We start from the raw sequence: 14,998 nt of genomic DNA, 5'->3' as shown, positions 1-14,998 counted from the left end.
TCTGTGAACTAGTGGACAAAAATGAGCAAAATGTTATTTTCCTACTCTTGAGGAGTGTTATATTCAGTATGACTCATCTGTTTTTACACTTCTAAGTACTGAGAATAATAAGATATTTAATGGTGTATTTTTATGGTATTCCTTGTTCAAATGTTTAAATTCCTTATTAACAAAGCCAAGATTATAATATATTTGAAACATGTTGGAATCTTACATAGTTTAAATTTTTCGTTGTTTCAAGATTTTGACTTTACTATTTCTGTGGTCCTTGAGGATTGCTCGGGACAAAGTTCTTTTGACTTGTATAATTACCACACTGGATTCCCAGTATTTCTTATCCCAGGGTGGCCTGTATCTTAGAATAAACTCTGATAAAGTGCATTTCGGGATGGGATGGTGAGCAGAAGCTTCCAGTGACCAGAGAACCTGTGATTACTCTCTAGGTCATGAATTTTCAAAGATCTTGAATATAATTAAATACATTTCTTAATAAACTAGGCTGAACATAATTTAATCTTTCCCTGAAGGTACTTCAGAGTCTTGGAGTGCTCTGGGGTCATGGTGAACATCAATTACCTTCTCACGGTGGGTGTGCAGAAGGAGATAGTTAATAGAGTTCCGTTTGATCGAGTCCTGAATGACCAGACATTTGTTCTATTATTATAAGTAGTCCAGTGTGAAGACTGGAACCAATGCTCAACGTTAAATTCTCAGGCTGGAGAGAATGTAATAAAGACGAGCTCTTTGGTTTTGAGAGGCTGAAAGTTGCTAATAATTCACATGGCCGTGGTAGTTCAGAGCACTTTTTTGAATCCTTTAATGCACTGTCACATACATTGTCTATTAATTGTTACTTATAACAATCCTGGGGAGAAATACAAGGCAGCTGGCATCTCATTTTTACAGATGAAGCTCAGCAAGTTTAAGTGACTTGGGAAAGGTCACACAGTATTTAGATAATGTGTGTGTGTGTGTGTGTGTGTGTGGCTGAGGCCAGTTGACTCCAAATTCAGTGTTCTTTTTAGCATCCCCAAGGATACTAAACCTTGGCACGGGGTGACAGTCTTGAGTCCTGACTGTGTTCTCTGGGCTGTATGTGTATTACCTCACTTAGTCCTTACAACCACCTGATGAGCTGGTAGGTAGCAGGTCTTTTGGTATTGTTATGATTCCATGTTAAGAGATGAGGACACAGAGGCACAGAGGGGTCAGGGTATATAGCTAGCATGTGGTAGAGCTGAAATGTAAACCTAGGAGCTTGGGCTCCAAAACCTGCTGCTGCTGCTGCTGCTAAGTCACTTTAGTCATGTCCAACTCTGTGTGATCCCATAGATGGCAGCCCACCAGGCTTCCCCATCCCTGGGATTCTCCAGGCAAGAACACTGGAGTGGGTTGCCATTTCCTTCTCCAATACATGAAAGTGAAAAGTGAAAGTGAAGTTGCTCAGTCGTGTCCAACTCTTAGCGAGCCCATGGACTGCAGCCTACCAGGCTCCTCCATCCATGGGATTTTCCAGGCAAGAGTACTGGAGTGGGGTGCCACTGCCTTCTCCACTCCAAAGCCTAGGTCTCATCATTATGCTGCCTGACTGCTCAGTGTACAGATATACAACCATTAAATAGATCAAGAGCTATGCATCTAAACGTATCTTCCTATCTTTAAAGACCTATCTGCCACCTTATTTAGCTTTTGAGCCTGTTTCTTCATCTGTAAAGCAAAAAGATAGAATAGCCACTTGAGATACGTGTAAGGCACCTACTATGGTGCTTATTCCACGTTGTCATTCAGTTGCTCAGCCGACCCCATGGACTGCAGCACACCAGGCTTCCCTGTCCTTTACTATCTCCCAGAGTTTGCTCAGATTCATGTCTGTTGAATTGGTGATGCTTATTCCATAGCCTTTATTTTTCAAAGTGGTTGCTGATTTTGTTACCTTTATTATTAGGCATTTATAATGGCTAAAATCATATTAATTTTTTTAAAAGAAAAAGTTATTTGTATTTACTTCCCATTACACAAATGTGGCTTCCCTGGTGGCTCAGATGGTAAAGTGTCTGTCTACAATGCAGGAGACCTGGGTTCGATCCCTGGGTTGGGAAGATTCCCTGGAGAAGGAAGTGGCAACCCACCCCAGTACTCTTGCCTAGAAAATCCCATGGACGGAGGACCCTGGTGCAGGCTACTGCCCATGGGGTCACAAAGAGTCGGACACGACTGAGCGACTTCACTTTCACTTTCATGCAAATGTGAGTATATTAATTGGATCTAATTGTCTTTCCTGAGTCCTTAAAATTGGCAAATCTTATAATTACATTTGTTCATTTTTATACCTACCTATACCTAGATAGCATATTAAAAAGCAGAGACATTACTTTGCCAACAAAGGTCCGTCTAGTCAAGGCTATGGTTTTCCAGTGGTCATGTATGGATGTGAGAGTTGGACTGTGAAGAAAGCTGAGTGCCGAAGAATTGATGCTTTTGAACTGTGGTGTTGGAGAAGACTCTTGAGAGTCCCTTGGACTGCAGGGAGATCCAACCAGTCCATTCTGAAGGAGATCAGCCCTGGGTGTTCATTGGAAGGACTGATGCTGAAGCTGAAACTCCAATACTTTGGCCACCTCATGCGAAAAGTTGACTCATTTGAAGACCCTGATGCTGGTAGGGATTGGGGACAGGAGGAAAAGGGGATGACAGAGGATGAGATAGCTGGATGGCATCACCAACTCGATGGACTTGAGTTTGGGTAAACTCCGGGAGTTGGTGATGGACAGGGAGGCCTGGCGTGCTGTGATTCATGGGGTCACAAAGAGTCAGACACGATGAAGCAACTGAACTGAACTGAACTGATACTTAATTTATAAGTTTATTTCATTAGAGAGCCAGCAAGTTATATGAGGACCCAAAGTAATTGTCCAAATTATTTGTCAGATAGTTTATTTGGTGCTGAGATAGAGCTGCTAAAGTATAGGTTCGGATTTAAAAGCACAGAGAGAAATGTTGATTTCAGTGGTTGCACACAGGTCAATTATATGAACTATATGGTGGTCATTAGAAAATATACAATGATCACCTTTATTCTGTCTGAACACCCAGTACCTAGAGCTTCCATTTCTATTCTATTCCAACTACATTTGCTTTTTCTTTTATTATTTGTTCATGGTATCTTCCCAGTAACTATTTATTTGCTAGCCTTTAATTAAGGTGTTTTCTTGATGTTGTGCTTGGGGCTGTAAGCTCTTTATAACCTGAGAACTGTGTTGGCTTAACTAATGGTACCTACTTAATAAATGGAAGTGATGGTAACTGTTTAATAGGTGCTTTACCTTTTTAACTTTTTACAAATATTAAAAAAAACCACCTATCTTTTCACATTTGTTTACATTTCAAATAGGTATCTTTTTCATTTTTCCTTAGAGGAAATTATAATACTGCATATGCATTTCCAAACTATGCATATTTCTTCTTCTTTCCTCTTAGGAGTTTTTATTCATTCTTTCGGTAAATTTTACAGAGTATGTGCTCTGGGCTGCATATTCCCCAGGTCCAGGGAGTATCATAGTGAACTAGACAGACCAGGTCCCTACCCTCAGGAGCTTTGCCATGAGACTTGGTGACGACTGTGGCGAAAGGAACATGTCAAGATTTGGGACCTGCTTCCAAAGGAATGTTTCTGTGACACTTTCCACGAGATTCTGGCCAGAAATTGTCCTCATCATTGCCGAGTACATGAGGCTTGTATCACAGATTTCATCATGCACTTAAATGCAGGGAAGAGCACAAGTGGTGTTTGCGAGCACTGAAAGCATAAGTTGTCTTTCGGCTCTTTTCTCATTGTTTCTCTTCTCTCGCGCCTTTCCTTTGTCGCATTCTCAGTTTTCATAGCTTAGTCATTATCTCCTAGTCCTTTCCTAAAATGTAATCGGGTGACCTAAGGGCAGGAAGGTTGTCTGAATGGCACCAGCATGATTTATGAAGGGGCTTGGATGTGAAAGTTTGCCACGCTGGATAGTCAGGTCTGACTTGAGGCAGTGCTAACCCAGTTTGTGTCCAGTAGACTGATGGCATCACTGACTCGATGCACATGAGTTTGGGTGAACTCTGGGAGTTGGTGATGGACAGGGAGGCCTGGTGTGCTGCGATTCATGGGGTCGCAAAGAGTCGAACACGACTGAGCGACTGAACTGAACTGAACTGAGACTGTATCTGGGCACGTCACTCTTTGTACCTCCATTTTCTTGTTATTGGTGTCAGAAGCTGCAGTAGCATCATTTTCTAAATTCCCTGCCAATGCTGCAATTCTGTGATTCAGATGTTCCTGAAAAGTTGAGTGTATTTTTTTTTTTTCAGTAAGTGGAAATCTATTTTCCAATGAGCCTGGAAATCTATTTTGCAATTATTCTCTCCCCAGGGTTTACAACTTATCAGCTGTGTGTTGTGGCTTCTAACGCTGTGACTGCTCTAAGCCCATCAAGAGGTTAATTACTTGTAAAGAACAAGGAGCTGCTGGAGACCTGTCACACGTCCAGGAGAGCTTTGGAGTTTACCTCTTTGGTAATGTGAATAAACAAATGTCCTCCATGTATCTAGTTTCCAAGTGGAGGCATGACAGTACTGGGCTGTGTAGCCTGGAGAAGGTCAAGTTGCCGATGGCATTGAGTACTGAATATCATGATCTATCAGGACTGTATTCTCTGAGAGCTTCTCCAACCAGAGAACAAATAATATTTTTTAAAAAACAACTTATTCCTCTATGGTTTACCATTTAAACCTTTTTTTTCATTTTTAAAATTGAAATATAACTTGTGGTGTTTCAGGTATACAGCAAAATGATTCAGTTATATATAAGTATTTAGTTATGTATATATATTCAGTTTTTGATTCTTTTTCATTATAAATTATTACAAGATGTTGACTAGAGTTTCTTGTGCTATACAGTAGGTCTGAAATAGTGCCATTTTTGATTGTTTCATCTTGTTCTCCTGTAGTTGCTAAAAACTCCAAATGAGGAAGCAAATGAGAACATTTGTCAAAAAGCATTCTAACTGCCAACACAGTTCATCTTCTTTCCCATTCTTTTCTGTCTGGAGTGGAATAGCCCCAGGCCTTTCAACTTGCTTTCCTATGACTTAAGCAGTCCCAAGCATTTTAGCCCCATAATACTGCCTGACTCACAGGCTCTGTCCTGAAGAGTATTGTCTTGATTTGCTTTAAAATATACCATCAGGAAATTCCTGCTGCATATAGGAAAGGTATATGTTTACACACACACACACCACCAAGCATATCTATTTTCATGCTTCCTTTCAGTAAAGCATGAGAGGAAGGAAGAAGAGCTATCTAACCAGCTTTTGGTAGTTGTCAGGAATGTCATTAGTGGGAATCTCAAGATGTTAAGTTTAATTTTTGAAGTAGTTTATTGGTAGTTCTAGAATGGCAGTGCTTTTTAGATAGGCCCATTACTTCCATGGTAAGCTCAGATGGTAAAGAATCTTCCTATAATGCAGGAGACTTGGGTTCAATCCCTGGGTCGAGAAGATCCCCTAAAGGAGGGAATGGCAACCCAGTCCAGTGTTGTTGCCTGGAGAATCCTAGGGATGGGGGAGCCTGGTGGGCTGCCGTCTCTGGGGTTGCACAGAGTTGGACATGACTGAAGCTACTTAGCAGTAGCAGCAGGACAGCAAGGGTCACCAGGAATATTCTGTAGACAGTGGGCGCATAATGAATTCCTTCTTTTCCCCATTCCCCGCATTTTATTTTTTGGTTTGCTGTATTATGTTGAGTGAGGATGGCTATATTCCATCAACAGCATGTTACAACTTGTCGAAAATTACTCAGCCTTCAATGTTAGCATGCTTCAGTGTTGAACAGGTACTTACTTAACCATTTCTGAGTTTCCTCGGAGAACCGTGGGCAAAGGCCAGAGTCAGGCGTTTTTCCTGTCACTGAGATAGAGGCCTCAACCAGGAAAGCCTTGAACTCTTAACTGAGTTGGTAGACTAGTACCACCTTACCGCTGGAGTTAAGCTTAGAGCCCTTTTTCTTCTTATTCTTTCTGTGACTTCAGAGCTATTTCAAGAACTATTTCTCGGGACTTCCCTATTGGTCCATTGGCTAAGACTCTACCACTTGAGCCTGGGTTTGATCCCCGATCAGAGAACTAGATCCCACATGCCCAGCTAAGACCAGCACAGCCAAAAAGAAAAAAAAAAAAAGAAGAAGAAGAGGAATTACTTCTTCTAAGAAAAATTATTCACTTGTACCATGTGTGTTTTCTCAGGTTATAGGAGAGGGATGGACTCCCAAGAGGCAGACATTTCATCAGTCCATTTTTTTTTTTTTAATCAAAGTTTTTTAAGAAAAGCCACTAAATGATATGTTTCATATTCATGGAAATTCATCAAAGTTGTTTTGGCCTACTATCTCCTGTCTGACTGCTTTTTACTTTAGGTAACCACTGTGATACAACTGCCTGGAGTTTGAAAATAAGCTGAAGAGCTAATGCTATGAGTAAGTTCTCACCTGTCAGTGTTGCAGGAACTCAGTGAGCATAATCCACAAGTGGTCCCTGGAGGAACTGAGTGTTCATGGGAATGTCACATACCTTTGCTGTTAGAAGCATGATGGTGTTAAAGGTAGCTACATAAAGGACAGTTTCTTATGCCTTATATTGGATTTGATGAGGCCTTCGGACAAAGGTTTTTTTTTAGCCTCTTAGTTGCTATGGCAATACTGATTTTTATAGAGGTTTGGTGACCTCTACAAGTACCAAATAAAGTTAGATATGATAAAGGAAGCCATATGTGTCCTAAATACAGATATATAGATTGAATTTATATGCATGTTTGCCTTCATACCCTGTGGTGCTTATTATCGTGTGTGTGTGTGTGTGTGTGTATGTGTATGTGTTTCTTCTTTTATCCAGGCTTCTTGAGGAAAGAAAAAAAAAAAGACACTGATTCATAGTATCATTGTCTTTTGTTTTCCCAGGAAAATTCTGGGTTTGTTTCTAAATTCATTTTTCTATAATCCTGAGTTTAATCTCTCCAGATAAATCTTTTTTTGTTCCCCCTCTTGCAGACACAAGACACTTTGCTTTGTGTATGTGAATAGAAGTCAGGTTCATCTCAAGGAATTAGAAGACATGCCAGTAATTTCTTAGGGCTCTTAAGTATGATTTCCCCCCTTGTTTCTTAATATATTGCCCTTTAAGGACTTTCGTTTTAGGTGTCTGAAGGTGAGATTGGAAGATTCTAAGAATTTACTGGTCATATCAGATGGTCTGCTAAGTCACCTCAGTCGTGTCTGACTCTGTGCGACCCCATAGACGGCAGCCTACCAGGCTCCCCCGTCCCTGGGATTCTCCAGGCAAGAACACTGGAGTGGGTTGCCATTTCCTTCTCCAATGCATGGAAGTGAAAAGTGAAAGTGAAGTCACTCAGTCATGTCCGACTCTTAGCGACCCCATGGACTGCAGCCCACCAGGCTCCTCCATCCATGGGATTTTCCAGGCAAGAGTACTGGGGTGGGGTGCCATTGCCTTCTCCGAATATCAGATGGTCTGGTCCCTACCAAATATATTAACATATCTGTAAAGTAAACCCTTTTGGATATTTTCTCATGACAAAAGTAGAAAGTTTAATTTTGGAGATGAAGAGGTTTTTCAGATGTATTAACTAGATTTTGTTACAGTGAGGTGAGAGGTACTTTTCAATGGAACATTTCTTATGTACTAGCCAGTGGATGGCTTGGCTTCCTGGTTGTAATTACATGCCAAAGGCTTGGTGGTTATTATTTTAGAAGTTGAGTTCATCATGGATTCCCCAAGCAGGAAGAGTAGTGCACTCTGATTGTCCACATTAAGATTGTAATTCCATCCAGGGTTTACGGTGTCATCATAGAAACTAGATGGAATTACAGCCCCAGGCACATTTTGGAAGACTATTTATTGACATTCTTTATAAAGTTAAATAATTTTGTAATGGGATTTAGAAACATAATCCTGGCCACATAGAAAGTTCTCAGTAAATATTTCTTGTTTATTTGATTGACTTCATTTACACCTTTAAATAAACTTTTTTTTTTTTTTTTTTTAAGTCTGGGGAGGTTGTACTTAAAAGTATTTGTAGGGCTTAAAAGAAATCTTGTCGGAAAAGGCTTTTAAGGTTTTCTGCATGTTATTGATGGAAAAAAATTGGCCCCCCCATATGAATGTGTTAGTTAATCTTCTTTGTTTCTAGCCTGAAGTATAATATTGAGTGGGTCTAGTGTCCAAGAATCTTTATTTTCAGCAAGTTTGACCATCCTGTGTATTTCGTCTTATGTAAACATCTGTTTCCAGCATAATTCTCGAAAACCTGTGTGTCTCATACCTTTGAGGTGGACCCCTATGAGGGAAATAACTACACAACCAGAAACTCTGGTTGTCTGTTGGAATAGCCAATGGGTGCTTTTCTATTTAACCTTAATTAGAGCAAGAACTATGAGAATAATTCACTAATTCAGATTAGAAATCGCCTCTGTTTTTCATGCTTCTGGACGTAGTACTTCAGAAGACTATAAGGTTGGAAGTTCAGGAGACATTATATATTTCAGAATCTGATATGGTTTTTCACTTTAGAGTCTGTGTTATTTACTGTAGGATGATTATATATAATCTTTGTAACAAGGTATTACTGAAAGCACTATTGCCTGTACCATCATGCCCTGCAAGATACAGAATCAAGATGCTAAAAGTCAATATGTTTTGAGTAATTTTTTGAATTTGCATTCTTGTAAGTAAATACATATTATCTCTAGTCTATACACAAACTTTTAAAAATGAAAGAGCTCCAGGAACAAAAAATTTAAGTAATACATGGTTAAGATGGTTAATACATATGGAGAAGGCAATGGCACCCCACTCCAGTACTCTTGCCTGGAAAATCCCATGGACGGAGGAGCCTGGAAAGCTGCAGTCCATGGGGTTGCTGAGGGTCGGACACGACTGAGCGACTTCACTTTCACTTTTCACTTTCATGCATTGGAGAAGGAAATGGCAACCCACTCCAGTGTTCTTGCCGGGAGAATCCCAGGGATGGGGGAGCCTGGTGGGCTGCCATCTATGGGGTCACACAGAGTCGGACACGACTGAAGCGACCTAGCAGCAGCAGTAAATACATAACAGGTGGAGCTAAAGTCAATACTTTCTGCTCTCAAAAGAACTTACTGAAAAAGAAAATATCTCGGGCTTGGTACCACTTGAAGCATGTTTCATCTTTTAACAGTTTAAAGGTTGAGCAATGACCGGTTTCTCTGTTTCCTGATTTGTTGCCATGCAATAAAGGCTAACTTCATTTTTAATCACCTGTACACAATGAATACCTGTAAACATTTAATGTCAGCTGTGTAAGGTAGATGCCAACTTAACAAAGTCTGACTCCTTGATGCATATCTTACCATGAGCAGAGAGCAGCCTTCTCCAGCTTCTAACAGGGAAGACTGCTGCATTTTACATAAGTTGACTTTAAAAGTGGTGGTTTTTTGGCATGTGGCGTGGGTGCAGCAGTAATCCTGAGCCTGCCTTTCAAAATGTGCAGAGATGCGTCCGGGTCTGTGGGTGGGGGAACCACCTCTGTGCCCTCACTTGTTACTCATTCAATTGTTCCTCACCAGTAAAGGGAAAACCCGGAGTCTGTACCCAACTCGTTCTCAATAATGGAGGGTGGGGGAGAGGGGCTGGAGATGCCACGATCATTTGGCCAAAGGCTTCATTTTAGAATAGTTTAGCAAAATGCAGTTTTATTATTTGACTTCCAGCGTGTGCGTGCTTAGTCACTTCAGTCGTGTCCGACTCTCTGCGATCTTACGGACCGTGGCCTGCCAGACTCCTCTGTCCATGGGATTCTCCAGGCAAGAATACTGGAGTGGGTTGCCATTTCCTTCTCCAGTGTGTATTCCAAGCTAATATATAAATGGCATGAGTGATGAAAATGGAGTATAGTAGTGAACGAAATTTCCCATGTGCTTACCCGTTCACCTGGTATGACCGTGAAAGCTTTTAACTTTTTTCCTCACGTAATAATTCCTGGAGCTGTAAGCTGAAGGGGGTGTGTATGTGTGTATTTTGTTTGCAAAGTTGGCAAACATGTTAGTCCGTTGATCATTTCCTCGGTTTTCCGAAAGAAAGGTTCATTCAGTATACTTCTGGTTTGTTCACTGTAAAGTCTCGTGCACCTTTAGAATATGAAGGTGAATTAATGAGGAATCCTTTATTCTGTTAGAAAACACTCCTAGGAAGGTGACACTTCACTTGCATATAAGACTCTAAAAATGTAGAGGTTGTATAATGAATTCAAAGAAATTGAATTATGTATTCATTAAGAAGGCATTATCTTTATTAGCAGAGACTCAATGATTATGGTTTTGCAGAATGCTAACTAAATACTTAGGAAGGAGCAGGAAAGAATGTCACTGGCCTGGCACAGCAGGGGCTAGCGTGACGTCTCTGGCCTGTCATTAACTGTTGTGTGGCCTTTGACAAATAACCTAACTTCTCTGTGCCTTAGGAAAATGAGGAAGTTGGATTACATCAGTGGTTTTTAAATGTGGCTTCAGAAACCCCTGGAGAATTCTAGGCCTCCCACCAGCCTCTGTTGAATGAGCCAGAGACTTGGGGGTGGGGGTGGGGGTGGGGAGTGGGCAGTGAGCAGAGGTTGAGGCCCAAGGATCTCTAAATTAGAGTTTCAGTTCATGAAGCCACAAAATCAAATGATCTTTAAGACCACTTCCAAGTCTTCTGTTTTAGTCCCTACAAAAAAGTAGCTCTTGATCATCCAGTAAGGAATTGAGCCTCTCATAAGAGAAAGCTTTAAATGTAAAGAGGGGGATGGATTCATCATCTGCGAGGGCTGCAGCTTTCCTGCTGTCAGAGGAGTCTAAGATCTTCCCAGAGGAACAGAGATGAGAGCTGAGAAAGGTGATTTCTCTCTACCGTGTCCCATGTGAAGAGAAACTTAGGAGATGAGAGAAGAAAATCCCTGGAGTCAAGATACTGCTAGATGTCCCCGTGCCTCTGAGCTATCACCCACGAGCTGATTTGTTGGCCCTGTGGTCTGCATCTGAGTTAACAGTCAGATGATGAAAAAGTGGCCGTATTCTGTCCCGGTGTCAGACCACGGGGGTGCCAGGAGAAGAAGTGTGGCACGGACCAGGCCCCTGCCAGGGGCGCTGACAGCTCCCTGGCACCTAGAGGCACAGCCTCCGCCCCTACCCCCCGGGCACAGATAGTATCTCAGGGGAATGGGGATGGGGCGCGGGGGAGGAAAGGAAAGTCGCAGGGATCCCGAAGTGGTAATATCCATGGTGGCGGCAGAGCAGTTTGCCAAGAAGAAAATGCTGGCACTAGGTTGCCAAGCATGTTTGTACTAGAATGGGGTTCAGACATTCAAACAGAGCACTGTCTGTTTGCAAGGACTCATGTGAAAGGTTTGTTTGTCCCAAGCTGAAATCCAGGAGGAGTCTGTCTGTCATAAACACTCTCAGGTCGTCTTCAAGCCCCCTTGAATCTGATCTCCAAAAGAGGGGAGACAGAGGACTCGAGTTTTCAGCTATCTAGTGAGGAACGAGATGTTTTTCTTCTAGACCTCGCTGCCTGTGAGAATTAAGGAGAGCTCTCTGTCAAAAGTTCCTGCGGGAGGGTTAACAGAGGTGGAAAGTTGAAATAACCTTAAAGGCGCAGAAGCCGAGAAACTGTCCTCTTCTTCCCCGCAGCCACAGCTAGTTTTGGAAGGCTGTCGGTGCAGAGCCTCAAGGCCGTTCATTTAGAAAGCAGCTGTGTTGGATTGCTCCGGTGTGTTGGCCCATTGGGTACCATATCTCTTCCGTGCCTCGTCTCCATGCAAGGTGAAGAAAGCTGTATCTTGCTTGAAGCTAGACCGATGAATGGACATCCAGTTTTGCACTCTGAACACACCAGCAAGTGGTTGGTGACCTTACAGAAGGAGTCCTTTTTGGTAAATAGCCTGATACATATTTTTAAAGGCCTGATGGAAGAAGGCAAAGGATGCCTTTTCTTTTCTCTCATGTTTTGGAAACCTGGATCTCATCAACCTTCTGGTTGGTTTTGGCTGTCAAGGCTCCTTATGCCAGAGCCAGAGCAAGCCAGGTTTCTGAGGTTCCTCCTGACTCATGTTGGCAGCCTCTTAAAAATAACTGTCGTTCCAAGTTCAGCTTAAATATATAACTCAACAAATAAATACATATAAAGTATATGAATAGAAGTAGGAAAGTGTGGATTAATAGACCAAAAAGTACCAGTTGTGCCATGAAAAATACTATAAAACACTCTTAGGAAGGTTCTAGCTTGTGTTATTACTTGTGCAGCAAATGTAGAGGCGCTGACCCACTTCTCACGACCGATCATTTCAGATTTCTCTGCCTGGAGGTTGCGAACTGCCAATCCCTTGCAAATTTCCTTGATGTCATGTATGCCGTTGGTTTATCCCAGGCAGTGCATGTGGAAGTGGTTCAGCACTGAACCACTTTATCAGTGGTTCTCTGATAAAAAAGAGGTTGTGTGACACCCCCCGCTGTCCATGTTCCTTCTTTTCTTTCATGAATGTCCTTTGTTGCTTCGTATGAGAAATCCTCGAATATCAAATTACAAGATTATTGCTGATTTTGAAAATGAAAAGTGAGAACAGAGAGTAGAAAGGAGGAGGGAGATGCTTCATGTGGGAGCTGATGTTCACTGTGTTTGGATACACATGTGGGCAGGTATGGAGGGGCGCTCTGCAGGGGAACCAGCTGCTCCCTGAGAATGAGGTCAGGACTCAGGAGTTCTGTGCCTTTGGCTGCTGCAGTCCCTCAAGGCTCTTGGGGACATTACCATTAAGGGGATAGGTGACATCAAACAGGGTTTTCTGGTAATTGTTTGTTGTACAGGGAGCTCTCATTTTCAGGTCCCAGCTGTGTTCAGAAGAGTCAACATGGGTACTTTCAGCATGCATCTTTTTTCCCTCCCAGCTTCTGTTATCTGCCACGTGTACGTTTCCATTGGCATTGAAGCACAGGGTTCTTAAAATTGCTGACAAATAATCTCCATTTCACATTTTGCTGGCACCATGGTCTCACTGTAAATGCTCCCGGTATGTTCTTGGGAAGTTGCATAATTGCAGCTACTCGAGTTGACTGTGCAATATGTTCAGTGACTAATGGCCTAATCAGAACTTGAAAAATATATAAACAGTTCAACAGAAGCCATTGATTCACTGAGCTCTTTTCAGCCAGACAAGGGTGAGCTAATGGGAATGGCAAAGACGGAGGTGTGCAGCTGCAACTTGGGGTATTGAAGTCAGAGCCTGCCCGCACATCCCGCAAACTGCTGCGGCCTTGCTTGTTGGTGGTGGGTGCATCATCGTTCACTGCTCCCCCGCGTTGAGCCTGGAATGCCCCAGGGTTGTCCTGAGTGGCTCTTACAGGTGTTCCTTAATGTGTATGTTACACACGTGGCAACTCTGCGCCTTTCCTCTAAATGGTGCTCTGGCGAGGCTGCTGGTCTCACGTGTCCTTTGTGGCGTCACCCTGGGGTTCTGAGGATAGAATTACAGCAGAGACCATGCCAGCCTGGCTGCAAGACCTACCTGGGCACATGGTTGATCAACACGTTCTGTCATCCTCAGCAGCACCTTTCCTTCCAAAACGTACAGCTGAGATGCACAGAGGTAGAGACTTGCAAAGGAACTGAGTAGCCCCGCCCCCCAAAATAAAAGGATCCCCAGAAAAGTTGAGCAGGAGTATCAGTCATCAGTATCTCATTCCCTTTCCTTAGGGATTTATTAGAGAGCCCTTAAATTCTATAGCTCTTCCCCCATCCATCCCTTTCCCATAGAAAGTTTTTTCTTAGCTCCACCCCCAATTGAATGTTTCAATTTTTTTTGATGACATCCTTCAATCTCTAGAAGCTAGTCTCTTCTCGATGTAACAATTTAAATCATTCCTAATTAAAACATTAGGAATTTGGTGTTTTCTAAAATGATCGACTGTTTCCTTAGGCACACGTCAGTTCATTCATAAAGAAAAAAAAATAAAAAGAGTCCTTTCACGCTTTCTGTGTCCCACATTCGTGGTAATGCTTACCCTTCTTTCTGGCTGTTTAAGAATTAAATGGCCAGTGGGCTTCAGTGTGATTTCTTTCACTTCAAAGTTTTAAAGCTACTGGAGTGGAGGTATAATGGATGAGATTTATTTTGGAGCTCAGGACACTGTGGACTAGAAAACGAAAAGGAAGAAAGGGAAGGAGTAGAAAGAGGTGTCTGGGGGTTGAGCAGACTTCTGGGGGCTGCCCGCACAGGGTAAGTTCTGGTCTGCTCTCGCCAGAAGTCCGGGGTACAGAGCGAGGAGCCAGGACAGCATCCTTATCTAACTTAAGTCCTTCACATTCTGTTCGAGTTTTATTATCTGTACTTCATGGGGGAGACCAGGGGTAAAATACTCCAAAAGAGTGGAGAAGCAAGGGAAAACAAACAAACAAACAAAAAACAGGCATGAAGGACCTTGGAAAATCTTTGGTACTTATTTGGTTACATGTTTCATTTTTTAAACTAGCAACCAGATTCAGTATTTTTTAAAGAAAAGACTTTTAAAGTTACTCTTTATGCCATGGCATTAAAAACACAAGATATGAAGGCGCAATTTTTTAAACTACAATAACAATAAATTTATTAATAGGCATTAGAGTTTAAGGGGTTTCCTCTTACAACAGAATGAATTAAAACCTGCTGGAAAGCACGGCCACTTTAGCATTCTTCAGCTGATTCTTGCCTTTCACTCGAGGGATGTAATAGTAAGAGAGGAATGGTTTGAATGTTTGGACATTATTGTGTGTCCCTCCAGTGAGTCTAACTCAGTGGTTCCCAGACTTCTGTGTGTGTGAAAGTTGCTGCCAAGTGTTGTCTACACAAAATCATGTTTGCAGTGCTTTATGGGGAAAGATCAGGGATTTTCAAAGTGAATTTGAATT

At 42.1% G+C, this 14,998-nt stretch overlaps 1 protein-coding gene across 16 annotated transcripts in view; it reads left to right on the top strand.

The window, feature by feature from the left end:
• The window catches only part of ATXN1 (ataxin 1), a 405,519-nt gene that overhangs the window by 71,184 nt on the left and 319,337 nt on the right, over window positions 1-14,998 (top strand). For 3 of the 16 annotated variants that reach the window (XM_025295434.3, XM_006079291.4, XM_044927451.2), the window contains exon 3: window positions 4,409-4,551. The exons of 11 other annotated variants lie outside the window; for them this stretch is intronic. The gene's annotated coding sequence lies outside the window, so the exon portion shown is untranslated. Of the gene's footprint in view, window positions 1-4,408; window positions 4,552-6,485; window positions 6,508-11,770; window positions 11,991-14,998 lie in introns of those variants that run through there. 2 more of the 16 variants (XM_044927434.2, XM_045162565.1) reach the window with 2 other exon arrangements.

Source organism: Bubalus bubalis, chromosome 2 (assembly GCF_019923935.1).
Source record: "Bubalus bubalis isolate 160015118507 breed Murrah chromosome 2, NDDB_SH_1, whole genome shotgun sequence".
In the NCBI taxonomy this organism is placed as follows: domain Eukaryota; kingdom Metazoa; phylum Chordata; class Mammalia; order Artiodactyla; family Bovidae; genus Bubalus; species Bubalus bubalis.
The sequence above is the reverse complement of the archived record's forward strand: the minus strand, read 5'-3'. Positions and strand labels throughout refer to the sequence as shown.